The 16,941-nt window shown below is 49.8% G+C and overlaps 1 pseudogene across 1 annotated transcript in view; it reads right to left on the bottom strand.

Annotated features, from left to right (window-relative positions):
- LOC311103256 (protein sidekick-2-like) overlaps positions 1-16,941 on the bottom strand; it is a 103,642-nt pseudogene that overhangs the window by 34,125 nt on the left and 52,576 nt on the right. The window contains exons 9-13 of the transcript in view: positions 16,444-16,635; positions 14,650-14,771; positions 14,222-14,331; positions 1,893-2,043; positions 264-501 (exon numbers count right to left, since the gene is read on the bottom strand). The product of the transcript in view is annotated as a protein sidekick-2-like (transcript). The remainder of the gene's footprint in view (positions 1-263; positions 502-1,892; positions 2,044-14,221; positions 14,332-14,649; positions 14,772-16,443; positions 16,636-16,941) is intronic.

The following is a 16,941-nucleotide window of genomic DNA, read 5'->3' as shown; positions in this document are numbered from 1 at the left end:
TCTGTGTGTTCAGTATGAGTGTGTTAGCTGTCTTCTAAGTCTTACTAGACTCCCTGGTTCTGCCCAGGTCAGGCTGACTCCAGTGTGTGTGTGTGTGTGTGTGTGTGTGTGTGTGTGTGTGTGTGTGTGTGTTGAGGTGTGTGTTGAGGTGCGTGTTGAGTTGTGTGTTGAGGTGTGTGTTGAGGTGCGTGTTGAGTTGTGTGTTGAGGTGTGTGTTTAGCATACATGTAAGTGTGTTTAGCTGTGTGTCTCCCAAGTCTTACCAGACTCCCTGGTCCTCCCGTGGACAGGCTGGCTCCAGGGCCCAGACCCCATGCCATTGATGGCCTGAACCCTGACCTCGTACTCTGTCCACTCCTCCAGGTCCTCGATGGTAAACTCCTTCTCCAGCCGGTCACTGATGACATGGGATAGGACCCCTCCCTTAGATGGCGCTCTGGAGTACTGCACCCGGTAACCCACCAACTCCTGGTCCCCATTGTACTCCCACTCTGGAAGAGGCTGGAGAGAGAGAGGCTATGATACACACTGACTGACTGACTGAGAGACAGAGAGAGACAGACTGACTGACAGAGAGACTGAGACTGAGATAGAGAGAGACAGAGACTGACTGATAGAGAAACAGAGAAACAGAGAGAGAGAGAGACTGACTGACAGAGAGACAGAGAGACAGAGAGACAGAGAGAGAGAGACTGACTGACTGACTGAGAAACAGAGAGAGAGAGACTGGCTGACAGAGAGACAGAAACTGGCTGACAGAGAAACAGAGAAACAGAGCGAGAGAGTGACTGACAGAGAGACAGAGATACAGAGATACAGAGAGAGAGATACAAAGAGAGAGAGAGAGAGAGAGATACAGAGGTACAGAGAGAGAGAGATACAGAGAGAGAGAGATAGATACAGAGGTACAGAGAGAGAGAGAGAGAGAGATACAGAGAGACAGAGAGACAGAGAGACAGAGACAGAGAGACAGAGAGAGAGAGAGAGAGAGAGAGATACAGAGATACAGAGAGAGAGAGAGAGAGAGACAGAGAGAGAGAGATTGTGTATGAATGTCTGTTTAAATTAGTTTCATTTTTTAAACTTCATTGTGGATCTTTTATTCCTTCTTGATCATAGTGCATGCAGCTTACAAACAGACAGACAGAAGCACAGATAGGGGGGACCACGGGGGGGTGAATATTGGGAGGGGAGCCGCTTTTGTTATCATCAACCAGGCTACTTATTGTTCCCTCGTCAGTGATCCTCTGCGGTATTGAAACTAGGCTGAACTAGGGTCATTTCATGACTCTCTTTTTAACAGCTTAATTGGCCTACTTACCCCCTTTTCTATCGAGTGTAGCCTATTCCTCACATTACAAAGAACAGACCGTTGCAACACGCAAAGGTTTTGGGCGCTGCCGGGTGGCTGTTTATTGAATGCAACAATGTTGCAGAAATGACCGTAGCCAGTAGAAATAGTATCGTGTTACTTTGTTGCCTTTTCTGTAGCTGGGTTCTTGATAATTTGCTGTGTGTCTTGAAATCAATAGAATAAGACAGTGTTTTAGGTTTTCTGTTTGAATGCTCCTTTCAGTGGACTTATAGCGACTTTATATTGGACTGAAATTAATTTAGAAGTTGTGTAGCTAAAGGAAATATGGTGCGACTCAATGTTTTTCTGAAGGCAAAATGAACAGCATCGGTTGTATTGAAGGCAGTGGGGGCTGTAGCTCCTGTAGAGGTTGTCTAGACTACAGGAGCATGATACGCCATGGTTGTGGGTTCGATAAAATAATGTATGCACTAACTGTAAGTCGCTCTGGGTAAGAGTGTCTGCTAAATGACTAAAATGTAAATGTAAATGTGTTCCATTGTGCCCTTATGAGGAAAACAATCTAGTCAGGACCCACCACCCATCGGAGCCAGAGGCTGCTCTCTGAGGCTGTTCGGAGGGTGACGTTGTAGGGGGAAATATCTGGAGGCGCCTGCAGGGTCTGGATCTTCCTGGAGGGCTGGCTCGGAGGACTGGTCCCCACTATGTTCACCTGGCGCATGCGGAACCTACAGGGGAGGACAGACAGGAAGGTATGGATGTCATCATGGGTTTGAAAGGATGTTCTGGTAAAAGCAATGTTTAGAACATGGGGTTGGGGTCCAATCCCATTTCAATTCAGTCAATTCAGAGGGTATGGACTTTTCTACTCATGAATTGAATATTGATCCTGTTGTGGCATAATTGGGGTGAGCTGTTATAACTTCTCAAGGGTTATGATATTGTTCTGTGTTGGACTGTGACGTTATGCCTTTCATAGACTCCTGGTATGTCGGCACCCTAACACAAGACCATTGTGTTCTGGAACTGTTGCTTGTATAAATAACTGTTGTGTAACAATATGATTGTATTATTACCTCCCACTATATGACATGGAACCATTTACTCTGGGAGCTCCTTCCCTGACTGCGATCAGAGAGGGATCTACCTTGCAGCTGCTAGTATGCATTAAAATATTCACTATTATGCCATAGAATTAGTCTCTGCCTAATCCTTGGATCGAGTTTTCCACAACAATCCCTTTGACGTGGAACAGAGCCCAACTCTAATGGGTTGTTTTGTGTGGTCAGTATGTGACTACCAGTATAACTATGTGTTTACCAGATGTACAGTAGGGTTAGGTACCAGTCGTAGCTGTATTAGTGATGTTCTACTGTACCTGTAGGAGGTGTAGGGTTAGGTACAGTGGGGGAAAAAAGTATTTAGTCAGCCACCAATTGTGCAAGTTCTCCCACTTAAAAAGATGAGAGAGGCCTGTAATTTTCATCATAGGTACACATCAACTATGACAGACAAATTGAGAAAAAAAATCCTGAAAATCACATTGTAGGATTTTTAATGAATTTATTTGCAAATTATGGTGGAAAATAAGTATTTGGTCACCTACAAACAAGCAAGATTTCTGGCTCTCACAGACCTGTAACTTCTTCTTTAAGAGGCTCCTCTGTCCTCCACTCGTTACCTGTATTAATGGCACCTGTTTGAACATGTTATCAGTATAAAAGACACCTGTCCACAACCTCAAACAGTCACACTCCAAACTCCACTATGGCCAAGACCAAAGAGCTGTCAAAGGACACCAGAAACAAAATTGTAGACCTGCACCAGGCTGGGAAGACTGAATCTGCAATAGGTAAGCAGCTTGGTTTGAAGAAATCAACTGTGGGAGCAATTATTAGGAAATGGAAGACATACAAGACCACTGATAATCTCCCTTGATCTGGGGCTCCACGCAAGATCTCACCCCGTGGGGTCAAAATGATCACAAGAACGGTGAGCAAAGATCCCAGAACCACACAGGGGGACCTAGTGAATGACCTGCAGAGAGCTGGGACCAAAGTAAAAAAGCCTACCATCAGTAACACACTACGCCACCAGGGACTCAAATCCTGCAGTGCCAGACGTGTCCCGCTGCTTAAGCCAGTACATGTCCAGGCCCGTCTGAAGTTTGCTAGAGTGCATTTGGATGATCCAGAAGAGGATTGGGAGAATGTCATATGGTCAGATGAAACCAAAATATAACTTTTTGGTAAAAACTAAACTCGTCGTGTTTGGAGGACAAAGAATGCTGAGTTGCATCCAAAGAACACCATACCTACTGTGAATCATGGGGGTGGAAACATCATGCTTTGGGGCTGTTTTTCTGCAAAGGGACCAGAACGACTGATCCGTGTAAAGGAAAGAATGAATGGGGCCATGTATCGTGAGATTTTGAGTGAAAACCTCCTTCCATCAGCAAGGGCATTGAAGATGAAACGTGGCTGGGTCTTTCAGCATGACAATGATCCCAAACACACAGCCCGGGCAACGAAGGAGTGGCTTCGTAAGAAGCATTTCAAGGTCCTGGAGTGGCCTAGCCAGTCTCCAGATCTCAACCCCATAGTGTCATGAGCCCTCTCACTCCACCGGGTTACCACCTTAATTTGTTTCCACTATCTTCCACTCTGCTCACCACTCTCTCTCTACTCAGCCTAACTAGCTCCACCTGTCCCTGCTCTGCTCGGCTCTAATTACTCTGCCAGCTGCGCTGCATTACCCACTAACCTCTCCCAGTATTTAAAGTCCTGTCTTTCAGCTCTCCTTTGTCAGATCGTCTGCAAAGCTCACACCCGGAACCTGTTTGCTCGCGCTTCTGGCTCACCCTTGTTTTGTGACCCCGGACCTGCCTGATTCTTGGATACTCTTCTGCCCCAGGAAAACCAGACCTGCTTTCTGCCATTACGACTCCTGACTACTCTTCGACCCCGGTAACTCTGACCAGCCTTCTGCCTTGCTACAACGTATTTGGATTTCCCTTGAACTGTACTTCTGCCTTGTTTCATCCGCCCCGTTGTGTCTGTGTTTCCTCCCCCCCAGGACTTCTGGACCACCAACCACCGGCGTCATCGGACGCATCGCTGCCACTGGGGGGGGGCACAGACCCAGCACATTGGACGGAATAACCCCTGGAGCCTTCACTCACTCCCTACTTCCCTTTTCCCTTAAGTTTTAATAAACTTTCTGGTGTGACGCAATTGTGGTCCTCTTGTCGTCTGTCTGAACCGTGACAGTACGATCTGACCATCATGGACTCAGCGCACACTTCCCCCGACATGGAAACCGAAGAACCTGAGCAACCCACCGCCATGCTACGCCTGGAACACACTGAGAGAGAGCTAGGCCGCATGAGCGGCGACATCACCTCTCTGCTTCAGGTCGGCCACCAACAGCATCAGCAGTTCCAGCAGCACCAGCAGCAGTCCCAGCAGCAGCAACAACAACTCGCCATGATCATCCAACTCCTCACCAACCTTACCCCAGCCAGTCTGCCCACCAGCCCTGCCTCCGAGTTACCTGCCCCGGTCATTGCAGCCGCTGCTCCGGAACCCAAGATTGGAAACCCCGAGCGGTTCAACGGCGATTCTACCCAGGTCCGGCCATTCCTGACTAGCTGCCGACTTCAGTTCTCCTTGCAGCCAAGGACCTTCGCCACGGAGGGGGCTAAGGTCGGGTATGCCATCACTCACCTGACGGGCCGAGCTCGACTCTGGGGAACAGCAGAGTTCGAACGTCAAACCCCCGCATGTGCAACCTTCGACCTGTTTGCTGAGGAGATGCTGAAGGTGTTTGACCTGGATTCACCAACCGCAGAGGCGTCTCGTGAACTGTTCAGTATTCGACAAGGCAGACGTACAGTCGCAGACCATTCCATCGACTTCCGAACCCTGGCAAGACGAAGTTCTTGGAACACACCATCGTTGGTGGACGCGTTCTTCCATAGCTTGGCTGACTATATCAAGGACGAGTTGGTCTCCCATGAACTGCCTTCCACTCTTGATGAAGCCATCGCACTGACTGTCCGGATCGACAGAAGGATACAGACCCGTCGTCGTGAGAGGGGGCGCCAAGGTCCACCAACTACCGGCATTCGGAGAGATCCGACTGGGCTCCTGTCATCTACTGCCACTCACCCAAGTCAGCTTGATCAGTCTGAGCCTATGGAGATTGGGCGAGCCTCTCTCACTCCTGCAGAGCGCCAGCGCCGCTTCACCTCAAACCTCTGCCTCTATTGTGGAGGTGATGGACATCGTGTGGTAACCTGCCCTTTAAAAGCCGAAGCTCACCGGGCATAGGGGGAGTCCGGTTGAGCTCAATGACCATCCAGTCCTCCGACCGCAAACCCCTGCTGCAAGTTCACCTCCGCCTCTCTGACTCAACTCACACCCTGGCTGCTCTGGTGGATTCTGGCGCCGAAGCCAACATAATGGACATCAAGCTGGCACGCCAACTGGGACTGGAGAACCTCCGTTTGACACCTCCTATTCCTGCCCGGGCACTGGACGGACACTTACTCGGATCGGTCACTCATGTCACGGCCCCGGTCTTGATGGGTCTGTCCGGGAACCATCAAGAAACTATCCAGTTTCACCTGCTCCCCTCTCCAGGCCAACCCCTCATCCTGGGTTACCCATGGCTCCGCCGGCACAACCCTCAGCTCGACTGGGTGACCGGGGTGATCAGGGAGTGGGGGGAGGACTGCCACCGAACCTGCCTGCTTGCTGCCGCACTACCCCCTCGGCCAGTACCTACTAACTCCGCTCCTGACCTCTCCCATGTCCCAGAATGCTACCATGGTCTCAGAGAAGTGTTTAACAAGGCAAGAGCCACATCTCTGCCCCCTCACCGACCGTACGACTGTGCCATCGACCTCCTCCCTGGAACAGCCCCTCCAAGGGGCCGTCTTTATTCGTTGTCTGCTCCTGAAAGAAAGTCCATGGAGGACTACATCAATGACTCTCTGTCCACAGGATTGATCCGTTCGTCTTCATCTCCGGCTGGTGCTGGCTTCTTCTTTGTGGGGAAGAGGGACGGATCTCTTCGCCCCTGCATCGACTACAGGGGACTCAACGACATCACAGTGAAAAACCGTTACCCTCTCCCTCTGCTCACCTCTGCTTTTGAGTTGCTCCAGGGAGCCACTGTTTTTACCAAGTTGGATCTCAGAAACGCTTACCACCTAGTGCGGATCCGGGAGGGAGATGAATGGAAGACCGCATTCAATACACCAACAGGCCACTACGAGTATCTGGTTATGCCTTTTGGCCTCACCAATGCTCCTGCTGTGTTCCAGGCTCTAGTGAATGATGTACTGCGGGACATGTTAAACAAGTTTGTCTTCGTTTACCTGGATGACATCTTAATCTACTCCAGAAACCTGTCTGAACACACCCGCCATGTCCAGCAAGTCCTTCATCGTCTTCTGGAGAATTCCCTCTACGCCAAGGCAGAGAAATGTGAGTTTCACGTCAAGACAGTGGCCTTCCTGGGGTACATAGTGGCAGAGGGAAGTATCCAAATGGATCCTGCCAAAGTATCAGCAGTCACTTCATGGCCAGTTCCGGAGAACAGAAAGAAGCTGCAACAGTTTCTGGGGTTTGCTAACTTCTATAGAAAGTTTATCCGGAACTACAGTACCGTTGCTGCCCCTCTCACTGCTCTAACCAGCACCAAGCAACCCTTCACCTGGACCCCAGCAGCCGACAAGGCCTTCAGTACCCTCAAGGTAAGGTTCACCTCCGCTCCCATCCTCCAGATGCCTGATGTGGACCGGCAATTCATTGTGGAGGTGGACGCCTCGGATGTGGGAGTTGGTGCTGTGATTTCTCAGTGGGCTGCGGAGGATAGGAAGCTCCATCCCTGTGCCTTTTTCTCACGTCGGTTGTCCCCCTCTGAGTGCAATTACGACATAGGGAACCGAGAGCTGCTGGCTGTGAAGCTTGCCTTGGAGGAGTGGCGTCACTGGCTGGAGGGGTCCACCATTCCATTTCTCGTTTGGACCGATCATAAGAACTTGGAGTACATCCGCACGGCCAAACGGTTGAACTCCAGGCAGTCCCGCTGGGCCCTGTTCTTCACCAGGTTTAATTTCACTCTGTCATACCGGCCTGGATCACGCAACACCAAGCCAGACGCCCTCTCCCGTCAATTCCAGAAGGATGACAACCCCTCCAAGGATCCTGTGTCGATTCTGCCAAGTCCCTGCATCGTAGCAGCTCTGACCTGGGCTGTTGAGGAACAGGTGCTGGAAGCTCTCCGTAACCAGCCCGGTCCCAGCACTTGCCCAGCTGACCGCCTTTTTGTTCCCGAAAACCTGAGGTCCCAGGTCGTTCAGTGGGGACATGACTCCCGCCTAGCTTGTCACCCTGGCTCCACCCGCACTTACAACCTGCTCGCCCAGAGGTTCTGGTGGCCCTCTCTGAGAAAGGATGTACGGGAATTCGTCCAAGCCTGCCCCACCTGCAACCAACACAAGTCGTCCTGCCAGCCCCCAGCCGGATTGCTGCAGCCCCTGCCTGTGCCCAGACGTCCCTGGTCTCACATCGCCCTTGACTTTGTCACGGGGCTGCCCCCTTCAAGTGGCATGACCGTCATTCTCACCATAGTTGACCGATTCAGCAAGATGGCACACTTCATTCCCCTCCCCAAGCTCCCAACCGCCAAGGAGACCGCCCAGGTGGTCCTGGAACACGTCTTCCGGATCCACGGACTGCCAAAGGATGTAGTTTCTGACCGTGGTCCACAATTCTCCTCCGCTTTTTGGAAGGAGTTCTGTCACCTGCTGGGAGCCACAGTCAGTCTGACTTCCGGATTCCATCCCCAATCCAATGGGCAGTCAGAGCGGGCAAATCAGGAGCTCGAGAAGGCACTGCGATGCATGACTTCACGCAACCCCCACTCCTGGTCGCAGCAATTGACATGGGTGGAGTACGCACACAATTCTCTGACCTGCTCTGCCATCGGTATGTCCCCTTTCCAATGTGTTTATGGATACCAGCCTCCTCTATTTGCCAGCCAGGAAGGGGAGGTTACTTGCCCATCTGCACTGGCTTTTGCCCGTCGATGTCGCCGCACCTGGTCACAAGCCCGAGCCACACTCCTCAGATCCGTTGCCAGCTACACTACCGGGGCCAACCGTCGGAGAATCCCTGCTCCCACCTACCATGTTGGTCAAAGGGTGTGGTTGTCGTCAAGGAACCTGCCACTCAGGGTGGAGTCGCAAAAGCTGGCACCTCGGTTCATTGGCCCATTCCCTATCATAAGAGTGATTAGCCCAACTGCTGTCCGGCTCCAACTGCCTAATTCCATGAGGGTGCACCCCACTTTCCATGTGTCTAAGATTAAGCCCATTCATGAGAGTCCGCTGGTCCCTGCTGCGCCTTGTCCTCCTCCTCCACAGCTCGTCGATGGTGGTCTGGTTTACACCGTCCGCCGCCTGCTTCGGTCCAGACGGAGGGGTAGGGGTCTCCAGTACCTCATTGACTGGGAGGGCTATGGACCTGAGGAAAGGACCTGGGTGCCAGCTAGTCGGATTGTGGATAGGACTCTCATCACCGCCTTCCACCAACGGCATCCTGATCAACCTGCAATCCGTAGGGGCCGCCCCAGAGGGATCCCTAACCGTCCTGCCCGCTCGGCTTCCTGTCCTGTGCCTGATCCTGTCTCGGGACCGGTCCCATCTCCCGACCACGGCCCTCCGGCTTCCTCCGAGGATGAGGACGTTCGCTCGGACCGTTCGGAGGAGTTCTAGCCCTCCTCCGGCTCCCCTCCTCCCGCCCGGCGTGGTGTTGCTCTTGGGACTTCTGGGGCCGTCCCTTGGGGGGGGGGTTCTGTCATGAGCCCTCTCACTCCACCGGGTTACCACCTTAATTTGTTTCCACTATCTTCCACTCTGCTCACCACTCTCTCTCTACTCAGCCTAACTAGCTCCACCTGTCCCTGCTCTGCTCGGCTCTAATTACTCTGCCAGCTGCGCTGCATTACCCACTAACCTCTCCCAGTATTTAAAGTCCTGTCTTTCAGCTCTCCTTTGTCAGATCGTCTGCAAAGCTCACACCCGGAACCTGTTTGCTCGCGCTTCTGGCTCACCCTTGTTTTGTGACCCCGGACCTGCCTGATTCTTGGATACTCTTCTGCCCCAGGAAAACCAGACCTGCTTTCTGCCATTACGACTCCTGACTACTCTTCGACCCCGGTAACTCTGACCAGCCTTCTGCCTTGCTACAACGTATTTGGATTTCCCTTGAACTGTACTTCTGCCTTGTTTCATCCGCCCCGTTGTGTCTGTGTTTCCTCCCCCCCAGGACTTCTGGACCACCAACCACCGGCGTCATCGGACGCATCGCTGCCACTGGGGGGGGGCACAGACCCAGCACATTGGACGGAATAACCCCTGGAGCCTTCACTCACTCCCTACTTCCCTTTTCCCTTAAGTTTTAATAAACTTTCTGGTGTGACGCAATTGTGGTCCTCTTGTCGTCTGTCTGAACCGTGACACATAGAAAATCTTTGGAGGGAGTTGAAAGTCTGTGTTGCCCAGTGACAGCCCCAAAACATCACTGCTCTAGAGGAGATCTGCATGGAGGAATGGGCCAAAATACCAGCAACAGTGTGTGAAAACCTTGTGAAGTCTTACAGAAAACGTTTGACCTGTGTCATTGCCAACAAAGGGTATATAACAAAGTATTGAGAAACTTTTGTTATTGACCAAATACTTATTTTCCACCATAATTTGCAAATAAATTCGTAAAAAATCCTACAATGTGATTTTCTGGAAAAAATATTCTCATTTTGTCTGTCATAGTTGACGTGTACCTATGATGAAAATTACAGGCCTCTCTCATCTTTTAAGTGTGAGAACTTGCACAATTGGTGGCTGACTAAATAATTTTTTCCCCCACTGTACCTGTCGTAGCTGTATTAGTGATGTTCTACTGTACCTGTACCAGGTGTAGGGTTAGGTACCTGTCATAGCTGTATTAGTGATGTTCTACTGTACCTGTACCAGGTGTAGGGTTAGATACCTGTCATAGCTGTATTTGTGATGTTCTACTGTACCTGTAGGAGGTGTAAGGTTAGGTACCTGTCGTAGCTGTATTAGTGATGTTCTACTGTACCTGTACCAGGTGTAGGGTTAGGTACCTGTCGTAGCTGTATTGGTGATGTTCTACTGTACCTGTAGGAGGTGTAGGGTTAGGTACCTGTCGTAGCTGTATTAGTGATGTTCTACTGTACCTGTACCAGGTGTAAGGTTAGGTACCTGTCATATCTGTATTAGTGATGTTCTACTGTACCTGTAGGAGGTGTAGGGTTAGGTACCTGTCGTAGCTGTATTAGTGATGTTCTACTGTACCTGTACCAGGTGTAGGGTTAGGTACATGTCGTAGCTGTATTAGTGATGTTCTACTGTACCTGTACCAGGTGTAGGGTTAGGTACCTGTCGTAGCTGTATTAGTGATGTTCTACTGTACCTGTACCAGGTGTAGGGTTAGGTACCTGTCGTAGCTGTATTGGTGATGTTCTACTGTACCTGTAGGAGGTGTAGGGTTAGGTACCTGTCGTAGCTGTATTAGTGATGTTCTACTGTACCTGTACCAGGTGTAGGGTTAGGTACCTGTCGTAGCTGTATTGGTGATGTTCTACTCTACCTGTAGGAGGTGTAAGGTTAGGTACCTGTCATAGCGGTATTAGTGATGTTCTACTGTACCTGTAGGAGGTGTAAGGTTAGGTACCTGTTGTAGCTGTATTGGTGATGTTCTACTGTACCTGTAGCAGGTGTAGTGTTAGGTACCTGTCGTAGCTGTATTAGTGATGTTCTGCTATACCTGTAGCAGGTGTAGGGTTAGGTACCTGTAGGGTTAGGTACCTGTCGTAGCTGTATTAGTGATGTTCTGCTGTACCTGTAGCAGGTGTAGGGTTAGGTACATGTCATAGCTGTATTAGTGATGTTCTACTGTACCTGTAGGAGGTGTAGGGTTAGGTACGTGTTATAGCTGTTTTAGTGATGATCTACTGTACCTGTATCAGGTGTAGGGATAGGTACCTGTCGTAGCTGTATTAGTGATGTTCTACTCTACCTGTAGCAGGTGTAGGGTTAGGTACCTGTCTTAGCTGTATTAGTGATGTTCTACTGTACCTGTAGGAGGTGTAGGGTTAGGTACCTGTCGTAGCTGTATTAGTGATGTTCTACTCTACCTGTACCAGGTGTAGGGTTAGGTACCTGTCGTAGCTGTATTGGTGATGTTCTACTGTACCTGTAGCAGGTGTAGGGTTAGGTACCTGTCGTAGCTGTATTGGTGATGTTCTACTGTACCTGTACCAGGTGTAGGGTTAGGTACCTGTCGTAGCTGTATTGGTGATGTTCTACTGTACCTGTACCAGGTGTAGGGTTAGGTACCTGTCGTAGCTGTATTGGTGATGTTCTACTGTACCTGTAGGAGGTGTAGGGTTAGGTACCTGTCGTAGCTGTATTAGTGATGTTCTACTGTACCTGTAGCAGGTGTAAGGTTAGGTACCTGTCGTAGCTGTATTAGTGATGTTCTACTGTACCTGTACCAGGTGTAGGGTTAGGTACCTGTCATAGCTGTATTGGTGATGTTCTACTGTACCTGTAGGAGGTGTAGGGTTAGGTACCTGTCGTAGCTGTATTAGTGATGTTCTACTGTACCTGTACCAGGTGTAAGGTTAGGTACCTGGCTTAGCTGTATTAGTGATGTTCTACTCTACCTGTAGCAGGTGTAGGGTTAGGTACCTGCCGTAGCTGTATTAGTGATGTTCTACTCTACCTGTACCAGGTGTAGGGTTAGGTACCTGTCGTAGCTGTATTAGTGATGTTCTACTGTACCTGTACCAGGTGTAGGGTTAGGTACCTGTCGTAGCTGTATTAGTGATGTTCTACTGTACCTGTACCAGGTGTAGGGTTAGGTACCTGTCGTAGCTGTATTGGTGATGTTCTACTGTACCTGTAGGAGGTGTAGGGTTAGGTACCTGTTGTAGCTGTATTAGTGATGTTCTACTGTACCTGTACCAGGTGTAGGGTTAGGTACCTGTCGTAGCTGTATTGGTGATGTTCTACTCTACCTGTAGGAGGTGTAAGGTTAGGTACCTGTCATAGCGGTATTAGTGATGTTCTACTGTACCTGTAGGAGGTGTAAGGTTAGGTACCTGTTGTAGCTGTATTGGTGATGTTCTACTGTACCTGTAGCAGGTGTAGTGTTAGGTACCTGTCGTAGCTGTATTAGTGATGTTCTGCTATACCTGTAGCAGGTGTAGGGTTAGGTACCTGTAGGGTTAGGTACCTGTCGTAGCTGTATTAGTGATGTTCTGCTGTACCTGTAGCAGGTGTAGGGTTAGGTACCTGTCATAGCTGTATTAGTGATGTTCTACTGTACCTGTAGGAGGTGTAGGGTTAGGTACCTGTCGTAGCTGTATTAGTGATGTTCTACTGTACCTGTACCAGGTGTAGGGTTAGGTACCTGGCTTAGCTGTATTAGTGATGTTCTACTCTACCTGTAGCAGGTGTAGGGTTAGGTACCTGTAGGGTTAGGTACATGTCGTAGCTGTATTAGCGATGTTCTGCTGTACCTGTAGCAGGTGTAGGGTTAGGTACCTGTAGGGTTAGGTACCTGTCGTAGCTGTATTAGTGATGTTCTACTCTACCTGTAGCAGGTGTAGGGTTAGGTACCTGTCATAGCTGTATTAGTGATGTTCTACTGTACCTGTAGGAGGTGTAGGGTTAAGTACCTGTAGGGTTAGGTACCTGTCGTAGCTGTATTAGTGATGTTCTACTCTACCTGTAGCAGGTGTAGGGTTAGGTACCTGTCGTAGCTGTATTAGTGATTTTCTACTGTACCTGTAGCAGGTGTAGGGTTAGGTACCTGTCATAGCTGTATTAGTGATGTTCTACTGTACCTGTAGGAGGTGTAGGGTTAGGTACCGGTAGGGTTAGGTACCTGTCGTAGCTGTATTAGTGATGTTCTACTCTACCTGTACCAGGTGTAGGGTTAGGTACCTGTCGTAGCTGTATTGGTGATGTTCTACTGTACCTGTAGCAGGTGTAGGGTTAGGTACCTGTCGTAGCTGTATTAGTGATGTTCTACTGTACCTGTACCAGGTGTAGGGTTAGGTACCTGTCGTAGCTGTATTGGTGATGTTCTACTGTACCTGTAGGAGGTGTAAGGTTAGGTACCTGTCGTAGCTGTATTAGTGATGTTCTACTGTACCTGTAGGAAGTGTAGGGTTAGGTACCTGTCGTAGCTGTATTAGTGATGTTCCACTCTACCTGTACCAGGTGTAGGGTTAGGTACCTGTCATAGCTGTATTAGTGATGTTCTACTGTACATGTACCAGGTGTAGTGTTAGGTACCTGTCGTAGCTGTATTGGTGATGTTCTACTGTACCTGTAGGAGGTGTAAGGTTAGGTACCTGTCGTAGCTGTATTAGTGATGTTCTACTTTACCTGTAGGAGGTGTAGGGTTAGGTACCTGTCGTAGCTGTATTAGTGATGTTCTACTCTACCTGTACCAGGTGTAGGGTTATGTACCTGTCATAGCTGTATTAGTGATGTTCTACTGTACCTGTAGGAGGTGTAGGGTTAGGTACCTGTCGTAGCTGTATTAGTGATGTTCTACTGTACCTGTACCAGGTGTAGGGTTAGGTACCTGTCGTAGCTGTATTAGTGATGTTCTACTGTACCTGTACCAGGTGTAGGGTTAGGTACCTGTCGTAGCTGTATTAGTGATGTTCTACTGTACCTGTACCAGGTGTAGGGTTAGGTACCTGTTGTAGCTGTATTAGTGATGTTCTACTGTACCTGTACCAGGTGTAGGGTTAGGTACCTGTCATAGCTGTATTAGTGATGTTCTACTGTACCTGTAGGAGGTGTAGGGGTTCAGGTCCAGGACCTCCAGGGAGCGGGCATCAGGCTCGTTGGGCAACTGGTGGACCATCACCCACTCCTCATTCTCCCCGATTATACCAATCTAGAGAGAGAGGGAGAGAGGGGGGAGAGGGAGGGGGCAGATTGAGATAGAGAGAGGAGGAAGAAGAGAGAGAGGGATGGGGGTATTGAGGGGGGAGTGGGAGAGGGAGAGGGGGGGTGGAGATATATATAGAGCGAGAGCGAGAGAGCGAGAGAGAGAGAGAGAGAGAGAGAGAGAGAGAGAGAGAGAGAGAGAGAGAGAGAGAGAGCGGGAGAGAAAGAGAGACTAAGATTTTTTTAAATTCACTTAAGGTTTAATTGATTGATTGCTTGTCTGCTTGCTTGCTTGATTGATTGATTGATTGGATGTGTCTCTCACCTGTGCTTCGACCTGCCAGCGTGAGATGGATGTCTTGCCATCGTAGCCAGGTTTAAACTGCAGGGCCACAGAGCGGGGGCCGATGTTGGAGATGGCTATGTTGGTGGGGGGGCCCGGCATCTCTGCATACGGAGGAGGAGAGACACAGTGAGATATTGTCACGATCGTCTAAGGAGGAGGACCAATGCGCAGCGTTGAAGGTGAACATATTTATATTTATTAGAGTATGATCACACGATCAAAACAACAGACGAAAACGTGATGTCTCTGGTTACATAAACAAACCAAATAAGAACAAGAAACCACAAACACAAAGGGAAAGATAGACAGTTTAAATATGGCTCCCAATCAGAGACAACCAGCTGACACTCGTTGCCTCTGATTGGGAGTCACTCAGGCCAACCTAGAAATACAAACTAGAACATAAACAAATGAACACTCACACCCTGGCTCAACATACTAGAGTCCCCAGAGCCAGGGCGTGACAGATATGGGATGGAGATAATGGAGGAGAGACACAGTGAGATCAGGGATGGAGATAATGGAGAGACACAGTGAGATCAGGGATGGAGATAATGGTGGAGAGACACAGTGAGATCAGGGATGGAGATAATGGTGGAGAGACACAGTGAGATCAGGGATGGAGATAATGGAGAGACACAATGAGATCAGGGATGGATATAATGGTGGAGAGACACAGTGAGATCAGGGATGGAGATAATGGAGAGACACAGTGAGATCAGGGATGGAGATAATGGTGGAGAGACACAGTGAGATCAGGGATGGAGGTAATGGAGGAGAGCTAGCCAATGAGAGTGGTGGATATGGGAACAGAGTGACTGGATTGTAGAGAGGAGAAAGCTTCCACCTGATTTGGCGAGGTGCAGGCTGGAGCAACATCCAACTTAGGAGGGGAACAGAAGGAGCTCAACCAACCTGAGTTGTTGTTTACCAACAATCATAAGAGCATTTGGAGGGAAAAGACGAGACTCTCAATGGGGTTAGGGAACGGCTGGGGTTAGGGAATGGCTGGGGTTAGAGAATGGCTGGGGTTAGAGAATGGCTGGGGTTAGAGAATGGCTTGGGTTAGGGGACTGCTGGGGTTAGGGAATGGCTGGGGTTAGAGAATGGCTGGGGTTAGAGAATGGCTGGGGTTAGGAAATGGCTGGGGTTAGGGAATGGCTGGGGTTAGGGAATGGCTGGGTTTAGAGAATGGCTGGGGTTAGAGAATGGCTGGGGTTAGGGAATGGCTGGCGTTAGAGAATGTCTGGGGTTTGGGAATGGCCGGGGTTAGAGAATGGCTGGTGTTAGAGAATGGCTGGAGTTAGGGGACTGATGTTAGGGAATGGCTGGGGTTAGAGAATGGCTGGGGTTAGGGAATGGCTGGGGTTAGGGAATGGCTGGGGTTAGGGAATGGATGGGATTAGGGAATGGCTGGGGTTAGAGAATGGCTGGGGTTAGGGAATGGCTGGGGTTAGGGAATGGCTGGGGTTAGGGAATGGATGGGATTAGGGAATGGCTGGGGTTAGAGAATGGCTGGGGTTAGGGAATGGATGGGGTTCGGAAATGGCTGGGGTTAGGGGACTGGGGTTAGGGTTAGGGGACTGGGTCAGGGTTAGGGGACTGGAATTAGGGTTAGGGGGTAGGTACTAACCTGGGGTAGGGTTAGGGGGAGGTACTAACCTTTGGGAGGGTTAGGGGGAGGTACTAACCTGGGGGTAGGGTTTGGTACTAACCTTGGGTTAGAGTTAGGGGGAGGTACTAACCTGGGGTAGGGTTAGGGGAGGTACTAACCTGGGGGTACACCAGATGATATAGTAGAAGAAGACAGTTGACCCTGTCCCTTGGAGGTCATCCCAGCCACCTGGATGGTGTAGGTGGTGAGGGCGGTCAGCCCGGTGACCCGGTACTCCTGGGTCAGGTTAGGGAGGTAGTGGGTGACCCGGGTGTTAGTCCGGTTAAACTCCTCCCATGAGATACGGTAGCCTGTAGGGGAGGGACAGCACAGCTGGTTAGACTGATACAGAGGACAAATGGAAATAGAATAGAAGCCAATAGAATGGAATAGAATAGATATGTATTGTCCATTTGCACAGAAATTGATACTTTTGATACCACACTACCCAACCAAACACACCACACATTCAACAAACAGGGTGAACCACAGAGTATGCCTACAGTAGGCCTAGTTATCTGGGAGGACTCTTCTCGTTGGGGTCTTTCCAGAGAAGGTTAGGGTTACATACTCTACTATACTAGGTACAGTACCTGTGAGGACTCCGTTCTTCTCGT

The sequence above is a fragment of the Coregonus lavaretus genome, assembly GCF_964263955.1.
Source record: "Coregonus lavaretus genome assembly, chromosome: 28".
Taxonomy (NCBI): Eukaryota; Metazoa; Chordata; class Actinopteri; order Salmoniformes; family Salmonidae; genus Coregonus; species Coregonus lavaretus.
The sequence above is the reverse complement of the archived record's forward strand: the minus strand, read 5'-3'. Positions and strand labels throughout refer to the sequence as shown.